At 39.7% G+C, this 18,964-nt stretch overlaps 1 long non-coding RNA gene across 11 annotated transcripts in view; it reads left to right on the top strand.

Annotated features, from left to right (window-relative positions):
• Positions 1 to 18,964, top strand: part of LOC130251113 (uncharacterized) — a 65,911-nt gene that overhangs the window by 34,078 nt on the left and 12,869 nt on the right. The window contains exon 6 of one of the 11 annotated variants that reach the window (XR_008840102.1): positions 11,931 to 18,964. The exons of 9 other annotated variants lie outside the window; for them this stretch is intronic. This is a non-coding gene — a long non-coding RNA (uncharacterized LOC130251113). Of the gene's footprint in view, positions 1 to 1,406; positions 1,426 to 11,930 lie in introns of those variants that run through there. One more of the 11 variants, XR_008840103.1, reaches the window with a different exon arrangement.

The raw sequence follows: 18,964 nt of genomic DNA, 5'->3' as shown, positions 1-18,964 counted from the left end.
GCAAATACATCCTCAGGCCAAAGTGTGGGTTCAGATCAGAGAAAAGAAACCTAGTAGCATGGTAACAAGAATCTCTGAAGGTGAGCTGAATCATCTGTTACTGCATGAGCTTTCCATAGTTTTAAACTGAATTTTATCACTGCAGTTCTTTCTTTCAGTCTAAAAGTTTTTACAAGAGTCTGATTAAATATTATTCTTCTTGGGAAGGGAGTCCTCCTTCCCCTCTTTTCTGCAAAGGGAAGAGAGAGGTAAGAAGGTATGTGACCCAGCAAGTTGGAAGTTTCTTTTGAAGATGTTTTTAGGTAAATGTTGTGATATATGAAAATCTCCTCCTGAAAATTCCTAAAAATTTGCTTATCAATGTCTCTTGAAAAAACTTGGGAACCCTAAAGTAAAAACATAAAAGTTTTTAGTATGTAGAGTTGCTGGATTTGCCCTGTGAGTTTGAAAGTGCAGACCACAACCAAAAGAGTTGTGTGGGTAGTGATACATCACATAGGAAAGATGATAAATATGAAGTTGTAGTTCTCTGCCAGGAATTAGCAATAAAATGAAATTTGCATCCAAGTTTCTGTGAGAGAAATGATACTGTTCTTTCCCAATAGATGAGTCTACAGAGGCATTGTGGTTGTTCACATCCACACATCTTTATATATGGCAGCTTTATCATTGAAATATCAGCAGCTCAGAAACAAATATCAAAGGAAATGCTTTTCCCTTCGTTTTAGCTCAGTGAATTGTTAACAGCTGCTACTTCAAGTGCAATTCTGTAGAAGGAGGAGGAACTTCATGGTCTGAAGTCCAGTTCCTACATATTCCTTCACCACAGGCTTATGACAGTGGCTTGTCCATATGTGGAGGTGCTTGAATTTCCCCTGCTAAGCTCACAGAGCTGCAGGGAGCCTGGACTTGCACGGGTCTGTACCTTGTATCAGTTTTACACTGCTGCTCATCTGTACTTGCAGACCTTTGGACAAACATGCTGAGGCAGTCAATCCCTTCACTTTTGGGGCTCCCACTGTCTGTGTCTCATGGTGCTGGGGAGGAATGTGGTGCTTCCCAGGGGGAACTCGGGGTGATGTGGAGGAACCTGTTGCTTTGCCAAGCCCCTGAAGTGTTCATTGCAGTGGAATCCATTGCACAAGGGTTTCTCTGGGAACAGGACCATCACTCCCAGCCAGTGTGCATTTACCCACCCTTCTCATGGCATATGGTATGGACTCTGTGATTGAGAGCTTGATGGTCCAGAAGAATTGTCAACATCCTGTGCCACTGTGAGATATCACACACAGAGTCATGAGTTGTGAAAGCACTTGCTTCCCTGAGCAACAGGGCTTAGCAGCCCTATGTCTCTCTGTTATAAATACATGAAGCTATGGCTGACCCTTCTTTTATTTCAAATACAGGTGGAATTGGCTGGAAGGCCATAAAGCTGTTAAGAAGGCATTCAGTAAGACTATATGAGACTACCCATTTAGTGCTGTTTTCTTGGAGAGCTAGATATTGTACAATCAGTCCCTTTTATTTGTTTTGCTTCTGATGCTTTCAAGTGTGTTTGGGTAATTTTTCCTCATTACCATATGGGATAAAATTTAAATTCCTGTCAAGCAATAAAGACAAAACCAGAAAACCTGTTCTTGCTTCCAGAAGCTGAAGATGTAAGAAAACACCAAACACTGAAGGCTGTACATAACACTGAGCTGGCAGTGCTGCTGCTGTTCTCTTATACCAGGATATAAAATACATGCTCCTGCAGAAAGCAACAGTGTTTAGCTTCCAGGGAGCACACCCAGGCTTCTCGAGGAAACCCAGAAACCACAGCAAAGAGGCAGATTGAAAGGATCCCCTAATGAGTAAATACATCCAGGGCTTTTAGTTCCCCATCTGCTGTTTTGACAAATGCGTGAGAGCTGTTTTGCCAGCAGATATCACTATGTGTGTCCAAATTACAACTGAGAATGAGAGAGAAAAAGCACTTCCCTGCTCATAAGCGACAGGCAGATTTAGGAATGTCTGCTGGAGTTTATGTGTATTATTAGGCACATTTTTAATTCTTTTGTCAGCCACTATTACGAGGTCATTTCACTTCAATGCAAATTAAACCGTAATTTTTCACCTTCCCGTGTTCTTTTTCTTTTCATAATATATATTTTTAATGTGTTGCTCAATCACAGCCCTCTAGAACAACATAAAAGCCTTTAACTGTGTGAATTGAACTACTGTGGCCTTTCTTGTCAAAAAGAGCTCCTGGATTTATTTCTGTGTACATTGACACTATAAAATGTTGCTTTCTTTTCTCTCTTCTGCAGGCAAAGAGCTATAAAAATCAAGTTTCATTGTCATTTCAACCTTTGTTCTAAAACATTATGATGTGTAGAAAATTGATTATACTGGAATTTAGTATATACAACAAAAGGAAACTTTGTTGAAATCCAGAGGGCCATTTCTGTTCATTTGATAAATGTATTAGTTTCTTTGGTTTCCTGAATTACCAGGTAAAGGGCAACATTTTCCAGATCTAACTAATTTCACTGAAACATATGAAAGACAAATACCAGAAGTCAAATCTAACATATTCTTCCCATGGGCCTTAAAAAAAACCCACCCCAAAACTCTTTATTTTGAAAAGCTAAAGTAAGAGTTCAAAATTAAATGGATGATTCATGTGAGATATGTGAACTGAGCAACACATCGAGCTGTTGCACCAGTGATATGGCCTGGGCTTTCTCAGCACTGCTAAAGAAAAGAAACAAGAGGTGAAAGAAATAGATTGCAGTGCTACTCCATCTACTCAAGTGCTGCCCTGTCCCAGGGTCACAGCAGAGCAGACCCTCTGTGAGGAGCTCTCTGTGCCAGGGTGAGAGCTTTCAGCTCCACGTGTGTGGGGCCAAGGTTTGCTGCCTTTGTTCCTCTGGGCATGGAGGAGCTGAGTGCTGGACACTCAGAGGGCAGAGGGTGGTGCTCAGCAGTGTGGAGCCTTTGCTGGCACTGGCAGCCCAGCTGTGCTTCCACAGCTGCAGCTCTGTGACTGTGTGTTATCCCATCCCATCCCATCCCATCCCATCCCATCCCATCCCATCCCATCCCATCCCATCCCATCCCATCCCATCCCATCCCATGGCAATTCTCCATGTGTGTACAACTGCTTTAGAGACTCCTGGTCTCACATTCAGGAGCAAAGGGTCCTACTGGGTTTTGCCCTGGACCTTGCCAGTGGGAGGGATACAGCAGCAGCTGCAGTCAAGCAGCAGGGGAAAAAACCAGTTCAAACTAATGAAAGCAATAGTTACCAATTCACTGGCAAAATCACAGTGTGTTATATTTCTTACTGAAAGTGCTGAAAGAAGAAATCATGTTCTTGTGTCTGATATAGCAGAATGTAAACATAGTAAAAGTTATAATATATGCTGCTGGTTTTTTTTCTTTTTGAGTAACAATAACTTTAAGCAAGGGGAAATGTTCCAAATTGGACAAATGAGAATCCTTAATTTAACCTACTATCTGAGAGATGTTATGGTCCCCAGCAAATATTAACCTCTGCCTCTTGATGAAAAAGAAACCCCTTTGCCAATGTCAGTCACATTTATTTCAGTCTAGACGAAATAGCTCCTAGGTGCTGTAGGGAGGAACAATGATGTCTGAGTGCCTCCTGGAGAACATTCAAACCATGAGCATATTTTGGTTTGTACTGGAGTTGAACTTGATGTGATAGGTCTGGAAAAATATAGAGCTGACAGTCTATATACACAACTGGGATTTTAGTCCACATGGATAATGAGACCTAAGCACCCAGCCACTCTTTTTTTGTGCCACTGTCAATTTAAAGTGCATTTTTAAATGAACAGTGGGGTTATTTGGGTCTATTAATTACAGTAATTGTTTCCTGCGTGGAAACCACATGTATGAGATGTGAAAGGCGTGTGTGTGTGAGAAGGAGAGCTGGCCTGTGTGAGACTGCAGCAATTCCCCTTTGAAGATTTTTTTAAATCCCTAGAGAGGGAGCTTGTAATGAGCAACAACATTTATGCTGAGGACTTCAATGCTCCTTGTTGCCCCATCCATTGCCTTGCCTTTCACATGGAGATTAAAGTCAGTGGTTGAAGCTGCTCCTCCTTTTCCCATGTGGCTGATATAAATTCTACATCAAATGGAAAGGAGGAAGGGTTTGGTTGTCAGCAAAAAATGAAGGAGAGGTCTGAAAGTGGCAGGAGCAGGGGCTCCATTCTCATTAGTCTGGAGGGCAGCAGAAGAGTAAACATAAAACCTTGGGAAGATGCCTACTGTGCCCTTTAAACAAAGAGCCTGTGGTTGGCATAATAAGAAGAGCAGTGCTGATGGGCTAATAGGAAAATGCTTTCCCTAAGGTTTGCCTGTTAATGGATATGATGGGAAACTCATGCAGATTTTTATAGTTTGTATAAAACTTGAACACTTTGATTTGTGCATTAAGCAAGTACAATAATGATCCTGTAGTTTAATATCTAACCTGTGTTCTATCACAAATCTCTCCATTTTAACTTTCACAAGGAAATTGTCTTTCTGCCAGGTTATGGTATTTTTCCTAATGCAGAACAATGCCAGAGGAAAAATGTTTGGGAAAAGTTTGGGATTAATCTCATATTCTTGAAATACAGAATTTTATTTCCTCTTTTACATGTCCTTTTGCTGCAGTGGCACATATAAGATGTGACTCAGTCCATGTGTGTCCCTACAATTTGCCCTGTGGATGAGCTTAGCTTGGAGAGAAGAGGGAAGGGATGAAAAGAAATTCAGCAACACATCCTGACAGAGGGCAGCTAGACAGTGGATATTTCTTAGGGAAGAGCTGTGCTGGGAAGAGAGACAGCAGATCTCCTGAGACACCTAAGAGCAGATAGTTTGTATGTTGGAGTCATGGCATGGCATAAATCCCTTCTCAGAGGCAGTAGGGATCACGTTTTATATTGTCATGCTCCCATTTTGGTTTTAGCATCATTTGCATATTCTCCTTTTTTTTTTTTTTCTTCTGTATTGAGGTCCTGTTCTTTGCTCATCTGCACCAAAGATGAGTGGCAGAGACTGTTCTAATACACCCAGAAATAAAAAAGCAAGAGGAGTAGAGTTAGCATGAGATTTTTTTATCCAACACATAATTTGGGAAGGTTCCTGAGCATGAACATGGCAAAACTTATTCCTGACACAACTGAGACAATAAACAGTCAGAAACTGACATTTAAACTACTGTAATCAATCTTGTTTCCTCTTTTTCTCTTTCGCTTTCTTTCCTGGGGAAATATTTATATTTGTTTATACTGACCCTTTTACCTCTTCTTATCCCACCTGAAGATATATGCAAAGACATCAAGGTTCAGAGACAAGGCTATGAAATAAACTTTTTTGTTACTTCATCTAGAAACTTGAACCACCACAGGAGATTATTACCAAGGTTTTAGGCTGGGGTAGACTTTGGTACTTTTTGAACAGAGATGCATGTCAGCAAAGATTTATGTCAGCAGTGAGATCCAGCTAAGAGGAAACCACATTTTTCTTTCTCAAAAACCCTGTTGCTACCTCATACTGTTTACTGTCTTAGTGAAACTATTTCAGGATGTTTCCAGAGTTTAACAAGAAGATTGATGATATTTCAGTCTCTGCTGATTTTGATGAGCAATAGATGGTTTCTTTGAAGCCACTGCTTTAGTACCAGGTGACATCACATCACATGAGCCCTAAATATCCAGCTAGGCCAAATGAAGAAATAGCTGGCCTTAATTTCTGGCCAGTGACCCTCTTCTCCTTTTTCTAGGAGGTGAATTTTGCAGTTCTGTCAGTGTTCATGCAGTGGGGTCAATGGGAACCTTTAATCCCCTTGGCTCCACTGTCTGTACACCAACTGATGGGACAGGATTCTCATGGCCATTTTCTTGTGTCAAAGCCAGAACAGAAGGAAATTTGTTCTTACTTGGGCTTATTCACCAGAACAAGGAGACTCAGCTGTTTTGTGTGATGTGAGCATTCCAGGAGAGAAATGACTCTGGCAGATGCTTGCATGCTGGTGCACTGATACAGAAAAGGATAAAGTTAAGTTCTGAGTACCAGAAAAGGAAATTAAGAAAAAGATGAATCTGATGAGGAATCTGGGTTTGATTCTAGCAGGTATTTTGAGTGAAAGTGAAAAAAAAATTATGTTCTTCCTGAAACTTTCACCTATTTTAAAACACTGTATATTCTGAAGTATTTTTATGATGGCCAAGTAATCTGTGCAAATAATAATTCAGTTAAATTTAATTAAGATTAAATAGGTCAATTAGTTGTTTTAGATGCATAATTTAAAATAGTGTCTTCAATCAGATAATGAATAAATACAATAGCCTTTATAAGTGAACTGCATCGGCCTAATGGCTTGCTATATTTTTATTTGCTTTATTAATGAAGAAAAAAAATAAACTTCTGCACGAGTTATTTTATGTTTAGGCATGATTAAAGGTTGTTGCAGCATCAGGGGATATTAACAGGCAATTATATTTTGAGTTTAAAATGGATTGATTATTCCTTCCTGAGAGAACAGCAATGCACAGACAAGCTGCATAGAAATAACATGTCAGCAATGTCACACTACTGTACAGATTTTAAAGATAAATTTCCATCTGGCAAGCAGACATTCAGGAAGGAACTTCTGTTAATGTGGCTTTCACACAAAGTTTGTCGGGGATAAAACCTGAATTGAAGATTCATTTCTACTTCTCACACTTGGCAAATGTTAATTTACTCTGGACGTTTCTTAAAGAGATAGAGTAGAAATAAGGAAAAGATAAGGAAAAAGCTGTGTTTCTTCTCTTGTTTCACTGGCAGTTTTGGACTACTCAAGAGCCAAACAGGAAAACAAATATGATTTTTTTAAAAATGACAACTACAAACCAAGAACAAAAATGCTCTGTAAATATTAATACTTCACTGAGTATTTCAGAGTGCTGAACAAACAACAGTTAATTTAATCTCGGTGAGGAAAGATAAATAACAAAAACTTCATTCAGAAATCAGGAGGCAGGAAGAGAGCCTGAGCACATTGGAATGACATCCCTTCTGCCTTCAGTGGTCTTTGCAGAAGGTCTCCTCTCCTCTGAGCAAGGTCGGGGCTGCTGACTGCCACAGGATGAAGATGAGAGCCAGGTTCTCATCTCTCTCACCCCGGTGCTAACCCAGCATCACACAGGGTAAGAGGATGGAATAATACACAGGTGCTCACCAGAGAGCACATTGAGTTTGTTTCCCTGAGGTACACACCTTTGATTAAAATGAAGAATTATACTCTGTTACTGTAGTACCACTGGACCCGAGGTGTTCAAGGACTATTTGCAAAGCAGGCACTGCATAATTTGGGAGGGAAGAAAAAACAATCAGACAAGAATGATACTTCTATTAAGCATAATACAGAAGTTACCTTTGCTCATGGAATTGAAGTTACTGGTACTGAACTGCTACTGGTAAACAAAGTAAATATTAATATATTAAATTAATATTAATCCAGCAGAAGAAATGAATAGAGATGGTTGAGAGAAAGAATTTTAAACAGGGGCAGCAGCTGGAATTTCAAAACTTACTTCACTTGGAGCTGAAATGAAGTGTCAGTCTCCGAAATTTATTCAGAGAGAAAAATATTGACAATGATATTTAGAATATGTTCAATTACATGAAATTTTAAATGCTGATGAGATCAAGTGTTCATGTAAAATATTTTGACATTATCAATCTATGTTTTGTAAAGGAAAGAAGATTTCCTTTAAGTGTCTGATTATCATTGATTTTTTTAAATAACACTTAAGCTTCATAGTTTTTAAGGACTAGATTTGACTGGCACATGCTTAGTCACAAGGAAAGATGCAACTGATTCATAAGACTTTGTCTTTGAAGGCCAATTGTACAATACTCATCAAGAATGTTCCTTGCTACCTTATGAGATCTCTCAAGATAAACAGTTTAAAGCAATACGGTCTGTAGTCTTTGCCCTAATAGAAGTTACCCAAATCTGTCTAAGAAAGAGTGTGCCTTTTGGATATTTTCATATTTACATTGCATATCACCTTTCCTATGGCCCCTGTAGGTTTGTTCCCCATTTTACAGAAAGCTGATTTATGTGCCAGTTGACTCTCTGTGGTTCCCTGAAATGAAGGTTTGTTTTAAAAGTGAACTATATTGTAATTCAACCTGGTAAGTGTGGGAGACAGCTGTCTGCAGCTCATATTTTGAAATATTGTTTTAATAATTGTTTCTTTCCTTTTCTTAAATCAGTGGTAGAATATTGCCATTATGGGATTTTAGGTAGAAACACCCATTTCTTATAAGAGAGGCAGACTTGCAGAGCATGAGGCTTGCAGATAGGGCACCTGTTAGTTATTTTCTCAATCAGTCACAATCTGGGATCTGGATTCAAAAATTCATCAGACACTGGGATGAATGGAAAAAAGAAGTTAGCTGGTAACAGCCAAACTAGAAAACTCTCTGGCAGGGCTATAAACTTTAAAATGGAGAAGAGGAGGAACAATCAGGGCTTAGGAGCCAGGCTGGGCAAGCAGGACAGAAAATGCAGCTACAAGTCAATGAAGAGGGTGAACAGACTGGATGCTGAAGTCAAAAGTCATTGGTTTCTGTGCTGGAAGTACTCACCAAGTATAAAAATCTGCCAGCCTACTTGGCAATCTGAGTATACTTTAACTTGCCTAATATTAACTAGCCAGGTTTCAACATTTTGACCTAAACCCCATTTATTTTTGTAGTCACCTACAGAATTACTGCAGAGCATAAAGCTCTGAACTCAAAAAATTCTGGGTAAATAAGGCCTTGATTCATCAGTATCTGCCAGATTAAATAACTTCTTAGTACACATCCTTTAGACCTGAAGATTTCTTATGGTCCTGCATAATAAACTGTTTGTGCAATTAGCAATAAATTTGTCACTGTAAGTTACTCTTTAAAGCTGGGAACAAGTATAACATTTATCAGTGTGTTAGAGTTTGCAGTTAAAAATAGCCATCCTGTTTTCATATGGCCAGGGCACTTTCAGGCTTGTTTTCTACAGCTCTGTTGATACAGGGAAGGTAAAGGATCAGCATGAGTATGTGATAGAGAATGGTATTCTTTGTACAGAAATGAAGCTTATTTGCAGAAGGAAAGTCTGACAATTTTGTATTAATTGCACCACCACCTCTTTCAGCATTGTCTTTTGGGCTTTAATGAATATTTACCCCTACCTGTTTTAATTATTTAATTTAATATTTAATTATTTAATATTTACCCTGTTTTAATTGCAACATGCCTTATCTGAAATGTGCAGTCTGGTGGCATTAATGTTAGTGCACTAAACAAAAGTGCAAGGTTAGCACATCATGCAAACCCAAACAGCACAGCATGCAGCTGCAGCTCTTAGGAATTCACACACAGCAAGGGACTCTCCTCATTCTGCACACCCTGGTCCAGAACAGGCTCCAGGGGTGCCAGGCTGGCAGATGCCTCTGCACCAAACTCCAGGGTGAAGTGCCTGCAGCACTAAGAATGGCATTTAGACATTGCAATGTGGCATTTAGACCATGCAATGTGGCATTTACTTCCATAGCTTTTACCAAAACTGGTGGTTATTTATTTGGAAATCTCAGATGTGAGGTGTCATTTGATTTAGGGAGCAGTCTGTGTAATTTAGATATGCTCCTTAGAAGACACCTTAATTAATACCATTTCCTTGATTGGCTGATTCCTAATTAAATTTAGTGTGCTGTATATATTTATTTAATTTGCAGTATGTTTTTATTTCCTTTGGTTTAATTTTGTAATATGTCTTTTAGGCCACTCACATCTAAAATCAAAACTGATCAATAGCCAAGAAAGAGTTAAGCTTACTAGAAGCTTCAACCTCTAAGAGGTCTCTTTTACATTAGTAGGAGAAGAACAACCTGAGCCCCCAAAAAATCCTATCTGACCTTTTTGTGGAGGGCAGTGCTGGGCAAAGTTTAAGTCTGAGAAGGAAAAGGGGGAGACTTGGGGCAAGAAGGATTCCAAAGAAAGGATTTAATTATATTGGAATTAACTCTAAACCATTCAACTGGACTGAAACAAAATTAATTATAAAGCATTTGTTTTGAAGAAGCTGAGCCAGAAAAAGCACAATGCTGCCAAATAATATTTAATAATTGCATTCAAAAATTAGAAAAAGAACCCTTTGGGACTCAGTAGATCATTGAAACCAACTGCTCTTTTGATGAAGTATGTGTCTTTCTCAGATTAAATTACAGGGGCTGTCTCATGTTCTCATGAGATTCTGTAAACCTATATTACATTATTTTAGTAAAAGCAAAGTAAGAAGAATTAATTGGTGATCATAGACTTTCTAAGGAAGGGCAGAGCAGAATTTTAACGAGCAGTTACTCAGCTGTCTGTTTTACTGCTTTCCCCCAACCTGAGCCCCTCGTTTTCTATGGCACTGGGAGAAAGTTCTTTTCTGGAACAATTTCACATTTCCTGGCCCTGCTCATGTCTTGCAAGTGATGACGTGTCTTAGAAAATAGAGCAACAGAGAGAGAGTGATGGTTCTTGAGTGAGTTGGGAAAAAAAGCAAGGAAACCTTAACAAAGAGAGAAAGTGATGTGTTTGCCTTTCCTTTGGCTTCAGCCATGTCTAGACACAGCTTTATGTGCTTAATGGTACCCAGAGGAACTAGCAAGAGCCATCTCACTCATTAGTGCCTCCCTGAGACATGGGCTTCAAGGAGGCATTAGCCAGTGCCACTAAAACTTGCAGTATCAGGTCTAGCAGGACCTGGCAGTGTGAATTTGGCTTCTTGAAAACAAAAATCTTGATGTGGGCTTTGAAATGCATCCAGCTCCGGCACAGGCTACTCACAAGCAATGCAGCTCTCCCTTGAAACTTGAACATGGGTGCACACTCCCTGCTAAATAACTTCAGGCAATGCCTCAATGTTTGTGTTGGTTCGATGGGTAAGGCTTTCTGAGGTGTTTTGTGTAGAGAACTCAAATGTAGTCACAAATGCAAAAAATGTTAATTGGATCAGACAGCTCTATGTTAGATCTCAGGTGCCCCACAGCTGTGAGCCTTTTTTCTTTTCAACAGTGTTTTAGTCAAGAAGTGGAATTAATGTTTGGTTTGTCTTAACATTTCTGATTTTTTTCCTGGCTTAACATGGCTCCTTTCTTGCCCATTTTGAGACTCCCACTGGGAGATAATTGAAGTTCCTCCTGGGAGAGTTTCTGCAGAAAAACAGTGGGGGTTTTTTAGGCTCTTTTTCTCTTTTGCCTCACTTAAAATTGATGGAAACATGGCTGGATGAATTGATCAATTTTTAACGAGGCTATGGGTGACTAAAGCAGGCAGGATGGCTGATGTGCAGTGTTTTCTAACAACACACAGTTAAGGCTCTTGGATATTTAGATATTAGATATTTGAATATTAGATTTATAATTTTTCTACTATGTTAGGCAGATTTTAATGTCTTAACTTTCATGAAAGCATTTCTTGACAACATCCCCTGTGAAGGGTGGGCTGTGTGTGGAACAGCTTGTAGGATGGAAAATTAACTTGGCACTTCAGGGTGTGAGCCTCTTAATGCTCTCCTAACAATTGTCACAGGACTCATCCTCACAGGTGTGCTTCTCCCAGGATGTTTCTTCAGTAGGGAAATTTGTACTGTTGTTTCCAGAGTTTAGTGAAAGAAAAGCCAGCGCTGACTTTGCCTCTACATACAGGTGTTAAATCTTTGTCCAAAGCTCAAATAGGGAGCTCTCCCTAAATTTGAGATTTGGCAATCTCTCAAGGGTTTTGCAGCTCTCTACTGCAACAATGTAGGATTATAAAACTATTTAGGTTGAAAAAGACCTCTAAGATCAACCCAGCACTGCCAAGTCCACCCTAAGTGCCATATCTACATGTCTTTTAAATCCCACCAGGGATGGTCACTCCACCACTTCCCTGGGCAGCCTGTTCCAATGCTTGACAACCCTTTTGGAGAAGACATTTTTACCTAATATCCAACCTAAACCTCCCCAAGTGAACTTAATGGTCTTGGAAACCTCATGAGAATAATGCTGCAGCAAGGTGAAGGAGAGGAAATAAAAATTCATGGCCAGGTTGATAATTGCTGAGTGGCACTTTGTGTATAAGTACTTCATGATTATCCATGTCCCTGCTCCTGCTGAACAATTCAACCCCATCTGGGAAGGGCTCTGGATTTACTGGAGACCTACAGCAGGCACTCTCCCTTAATCTCATTATTTCTTTCCTTTTTCCCCCCCCACAAATTTAATGTTGTGAATCAGAAGTAAATAACAGCAAAACATGTTTGGAAACTGAGGAGTAAAATTGAGAAACATGAGGAAACGTGGGTCATTTCTTGATGATCCTTGTTTTCCAGAAGAGCAACAGTTCCCTCCAGGTAGGGAACCTGAATGGCTTTCTGCCACACAACAGGCACATTTCAAGGGCACTTTAAAAAGCTGTAATTGCTCAGAAAGGCTGGTAATTCTTGCACATCTCAGACTTTCCCAGCTGCTCATGTTGGGCTTGGAGAGAGAGAAGATCCCAAACAGGGATCTGTGGGAGTGTGGGCTCTGCTGTGCTCCTTGGCTAGTGCTGTACCATGGGTAGCTGTCAATGGGTGGAAGTAAATCTATTCCTGTGGCCATTGTAATGTCCATAAAGGGGCTACAGAAATAAAGTAACACCACAGCACTGTGGCCTTGCCTTTGAATACACTCTTAAAGATATAATTAAAACCACCGAGCTTATTTCAGCCAAAGTTCGTAAGGGATGGGTCTGGCATCATGCCCATTGCAGGAAGGCTAATTACACCATAAATTAAACTTTTTTTTTTCCTAACCAAACATTATGACCTTTAATAAAATTGTTTTTACAACCAGCTGTCAATAAATCATCCAGGAAAGCTAGTGAGAAATGTTCTGTGAACACTCCACTTCTGTGAATTTCATTAGCTGCAGTTTATTTGATTTTTTGTGAGCTATGATGGTTTTTAAACCTCAAATTAAAAGCCCCGAACCATAAAAACTAATTCAAGAACATTAGCATCTTGGTCTCTGAAAATGAGCCTCCCTAATTGCAGAAATTAGTCAAGATTGTATAACGATCAGGAGGTCATTAAAAAAAAGAATAGTGAGTAGGCTGTGCTTGATGCTTGACCCAGCTACAGCAGCTCCAGAAAAGCTTTTTTTTAATACATCCTTAATGGAAGAAAACTGTCTCCTGGTAGATGGATTTGAAAGCACTGTGAAAGCCTTTTAACCCAGAGCTTTGGTTCCTGAGACATCACTTTCCTGGCCTTGTTTATCCTGCCAGGCGCATCAGGACTTGAGCCTGGACACGTGCAGGAAGTTTTACTGCCTGCTGTACCCTCGTGTCTGCAGCAGTGAAGTATGAGGCAGTGTCAACAGGCTTTCCTTTAGGACCTCTTTTTGTTTGGCATTCTTAAGGCTCCTGTACTGCTTCATGGTAATTACAAATATTTGCAAGAAATATACTATACTGCTTGATTTGTGGCTTGAAGGTGGACATATTTTAAAGCAAGGCATTTTTATTAGATTGGTACCAGAAAATGAAGCTGTTAACATTCTACTCCTCTGCCTCATAAAGCTCTTCTAAGTAGAGGAGTGGGGCTATTTGGTGTTGTAGAAACATCTAGAAAGCCTTTAGGTTTGAATCTGATAAGAAAAGATGGCAATCCTTATTCCCAGCTCCTTTTTGGAACTGTGGGTTTCCCCACATTTCTGTTTTCTGTTCATCTGACTTTCCACAGCTCACTTATGTGGAATATGTATCACAAAAATGGGATACACCTTGCTAAGCCCCATGTGGCTTCCATGAGTCCCTGTTCAAGCAGTTTCTGACATCTCACATACACATCTCTATTCCTGCCAAGGCTGTACATTCAGAAGGTTCCCCAGGAGCTCATCTGTAGAGTGTGCCCGATCCCTCATCATATTTTGTTTTAGGGACCACAAAATCAATATTTAATTTAAAGGAGAAGACGATACTTTCTATCACCTACTTTTTATTAGTAAATTTTAAATATTACCTATTTCCCTGCACTCTCCCTTTTTTTCCTTCCAGGCATTTTTATCCTTTTTCCTGCCTATTGTCACAAGCATTTGTTCATTGTCTGAATCAAAGGTCTGTAGTCATGTTTATACTAAAAATATGAGAAAATAATGTAAAAAGACTTTGAGTCTTTATTTCTCATTGCGGGTTCCCTGGGAAATTTTTAGGGAACTTTTGAGATACCCACACTCATTTCATGAGCTCTTCTGAGTCTTAGTCTGAGACACCAATTTCCCTGCTGCATGTTTTTCTCCTCTGGCTCTCACAAATAGGTCCATTCACTTATTTTTTGCCATACAAGCATGTACACTGCCAAAAGCAGCCTGTCAAACACAAATACTGTAATGTTGTCATTCACATTGTTCCCCAGCTTCCAGCCCCCCATGCACCAGTGTTCCCATGTTTATCTATGGAATAGTGATGGAAGTGACAGGTTTTATTGTGTGATTTGATGTTGCAGTGTGGGTTCCCTTAGTATGCTAATATATTGTAGCCTTGTCATTTCTGGAGAAAACAAGTTTCTGTTTATTCCTCATATTTGATTTTTAGTGAGACTGTTATTATAACTTTACTGATGATCTTTAATATTTTAAGAATTTCAGTTAAAAAAGGGTGGGTGGTTTCTGCAGGTATTTATGACATTTTCCCATGCCCCTATGACATGGAACTGCCATTTAAATGTCTTGGCAAAACAGTTTGAACTACTGTCCCACCCCAATTAAACCCTGAAACAGAAACTCTAAACTCTCCTGTGAGTAAAATAAATCAATTATATATTAGCAAGATGCAGGCTACTGATGAGGGCAAGAGAAATCAGAATGTATAAATATGAGTTACTTGAACTCCATGAAACACACACGTCTGCATGCACACACACACATAATGTTGAACTTGATCTGGACTTTTTCCTTCTGGCTTCATTAATCAACTGGCCAGTTAATCTGAAATATTTCATGTCAGCTTCACAGATCTGTTTTATGTATATACATTTTTCAGTTTTTATTTTGTTTGAGGGTTTTTAGTATTACTTGGCTTCCCCTTTCATTATTCTTGAACACTTAAGGTTGAAAAAGTAAATTACAGACCCCCATGGACTGATGCAACACAAGAAGGCAGAAGTTTTACACTGCCTTCTCTTTTACACTACATTCTCAGGTCACACATTGTTTGTAAACTGAATGTAATGAGTCCAGTAAAATGCTTTACAAAAATTACCTATTTCATATAGTGGTAGGCATCTCATTCTGCAACCATGTTTATTGTATGTACAAGTCATAGACACTTCAGATGAACAGCCCCTATTTAGTTCATGTTAAGTACTAAGTTGGATTGATATAGCTTTATCCACATGGAATATGCATCATATGTATCAAAATTGCCTTGCTGAGTAGTAGATAGTTACCACAAGTTCTTTACCTACTGGTCGGTCTGTCTGTCTATCTATCTATCTATCTATCTATCTATCTATCTATCTATCTATCCATCCATCCATCCATCCATCCATCCATCCATCCATCCATTTATTCAAATTACAAACAACTGACTTTTGAAAAGCTACTGTACTTCTCAGAAAAGATTTTTTCCATGTTGATTTAACAGATAATTTTTTAAAGAGTAGTCTCTTCACACATTTTCACCACAGGTGAAAATGGAAACCCTGGTCACTGAGAGACCATGGGGACTCATGCTCTGTGATATGATCAGCTTGTTAGGATTTTGTCTCAAACTACTTTTGCTTTTTTGTTTTCTTTTTCCTTTTTTCCCCCCTTAACCCCCTTAGCATTAGCAGAACTACTTTTTTCATTAAAACTGCATCTTCTTTATAGTTTGGCTTTGTCTTGCAGCAAGACTCAAAGTTCCTACAAGAGACATTATGAATACTAACTATATCAATAGAGGGCTGCATCTGAGCAATACAAAATATTGCCAGCTGCAACATTTTTGTTCAAATTTGCATTAGAATTTTCTAGTTAGGAATGAAGCTTTTTAACTGAGGCCTTGTACCAGAAGTGGATACACTCAGCATTTTTAGTGAATATGTGATTCCCAGCAGCCCAGACTCATCATCAATTGGCCAATTTTAAAGATGTTGCCATGAGATTTTTCTGAGTTTTTGAATGGTTGTCCTTTTATTGCATTTCAATTGTGCAGGATAGAAAAGACAAGTGTTCCTTCTGTGGATAAAGTTTTTGGTTATTGAATGTGTACCCATTACTCTATACACTCTCTGCTATTTGCCTTCAATTCTGAAGTGAAAGTAAGAGCTTTTTAGACTGCTGAAAAAGTCCCTGGATTGTGGGATTGCTCAGGGAGAGCCAAGATACCAAACACCTGTTTTTCACTAAACTTGAGGATGTTGGGTAGGTCAAGAGGGGAGCTGTGGGTTAGCTCATTCCACTGTAAAGCAATGAAAGCCATAAAATATTATGAGCAAAAAGCCACCTGTTCTTGAATTAGTGCTTGCCATCTACCTTTGTGGTTTGAATGGAAAGTTCAGTACCTAGGCAGCCTGTTTTCCTTTTGCTCTGACTTAGCCACAGTGTATCAGTTTATACAGTGCCTTCCCAACCAGCTTCATCTCAAAATGTAAATGCAGGTGTACAAATGCATCCCTTCCTCTCCCAGGCACACCACACTAACAGGAAAACAACTTTTCTGGAAATAAAGAAAAAAATAGTGTCAGAAACTGCATTCAATGTCAAAGTACTGGAGATGAATTTCAGGAAGATAAATCTGTCATGATGAATGGCTGCAAGACCACTCCTTGATTTACTCCAGGTGCTGTATTTTACAAGAGTAAATGCTTTCCAAGCAGCAGCTCTCCTCTGGCAGCTTCACAGTCCTCTTTTGTTGGACAGGAAACTTGATGGTCTTGGTTTGTTGAGATTTAAAATGTAAGTGTGGAAGAAAAGAGCTGATCTTACAGAGGAGCCATGTACCTGACAGAGGTGCTCTGAAGGGGCCCTGCTATCCCATTACTACATTGTCCAAAAGACAGCTGGCTGAAGGCAAGAAAACCAGCTTGAGAGAGTTTTATCATGAGGTGCCTCAGGAGGCTGTAGCCTAAAGAGATTTACTCTGTCCTGCTGAAGGTAATGTCTGTGCAGCTGCCTCTCAGGGACTAAATGCCATACAGGTGTGTTTATTTTGGGTTTCAGAATGAATCCTTTGGCTCTTGTTCTTCTAAAGATTACTTTTTGTTGCTGCTCTCAGTGATCCTTCCGTGCCTGTTTTTGCCTGTGGCTCAGGCTATTTAGCCTGTTGTATTTGCTAAGTGTGCATGCACTTCAGTGGGCTCTGGAAGGTGAGCCTGGGGTGGCCATGTCATGTTCCCAGGAGAAACTGGCTTTTCTTTAAGTCCATGGCTTTTAGGATATTCAGGACAACTGTTATTTGCTGTTATTAATTTACCTATGATGCCTAAGTGAGACCTACACTTATCCTCCCCTTCTCATATTGTCAGTGAAGGGAGAGCACATCCTTGAGGTAGTGATTCAGGTGGCACCTCACAGGGCTGAGGCACCATTTCTGGAGATTCAACTCCTCCTCTCCCTCTCCCTCTCCCTTTCCTCAGGAGAAGTTCACCTTGCTTGTGTTTAAATGGCTTGATATTTTCACATTTCTCTGTGGATTTTTTTGTTTAAAAAAGAAACATTTTCCAAAGGAAAATATTGCCTTAGATAATGCTGTAAATTTTAGTCTTGCTCTGATTCTTCTTATTTTGGTAACTCTGGCTTATTCAAACTCCAGGATCAAGTAAGACATGATTAGCTCTACAACCAAACAAATACCTAAGAATGTTAGGAAAATGGCAAGAAGTCATTTCAGTCTCTGTAAGAACTACTCACAGATTAACTGATGGGTTTTAAGGCCAGTATTTCAAAGTTAGCTTGCATGACTTTTATTACAAATACTTTAGAAAACCTTTTAAAAAAATCACTAAGAGATGAATGAAGTGCCCACTTGATTTAGTATTCATACAGACTGCTATTTACCAAAAGAAAAACCTCATAGTCTGTTCTGCATACTCCAAATTGACTTCCTAAGTCTCTGAGCCTGTGCTACCAACTATTTCTAAAGCTCTGTGGTAGCACCATTAATAATCCTTTCAGTATTCTTTTCTCTAATAAACATAAATCATTGTGAGCTCATTTGGTATGAGCATGGATATTATAAGTCATTCTATGGTATTTATAGAACCACTCAGGTGTGGATCTGACTAAAACTCAAGCAACATTGAATTGGATGAAAACTTGAAGAAATCCCATCTCATGCTGTGAGTATGGGTGCCACTGTGTACTGTGATGTGATTTTTGTCTGGATTGTGGCAAGTGAGACAATGAGGGAGATGCACAACTGATTCCTCCTCTGATTGGAGAAGGCTCCCTGTGGCACCCCAGGATCACAGTGGGACTCCAGGCATTGGCACAGGGTGTGAATCCCCTGCACACAAAGGCAGGGCTGGTGAGGCTGGTCCTGTTCTTTTGCTTCTCTCTTTGGTTGCTCAGGTTAGTGATGGCAAAGGTGTCTCCTTCTTGGATGGGGATGCTGGCTACAGAGCAGGGCTGCTGCTGTTGGCTCTTTGTTTCTTGTAAAGCTCATCTCTCAGAGCTGAGATGGTGTGTGTGAATCATGGCTCTGATATTGTCAGGATGGGGACTTTTGCTGTGAACAGGTCTGAAGCTGAAAGAGCAGCAAGCAGGTCCTCCTCAGATGGCTTTTCAGCCAGTCTAAGTTGTTATTGCTCTATGTGAATCCAAGAATAATTTCCACAAGTGGATTTTTCCTGCTCACAGCAGAATTCCCCCAGCTGTGGGGAAAGGTGAAGTGATGGGCAAATATGTGTGCAGTATCACAATATGTTCATTGCCTT

The sequence above is a fragment of the Oenanthe melanoleuca genome, chromosome 3 (genome assembly GCF_029582105.1).
Source record: "Oenanthe melanoleuca isolate GR-GAL-2019-014 chromosome 3, OMel1.0, whole genome shotgun sequence".
NCBI lineage: Eukaryota > Metazoa > Chordata > Aves > Passeriformes > Muscicapidae > Oenanthe > Oenanthe melanoleuca.
The sequence above is the reverse complement of the archived record's forward strand: the minus strand, read 5'-3'. Positions and strand labels throughout refer to the sequence as shown.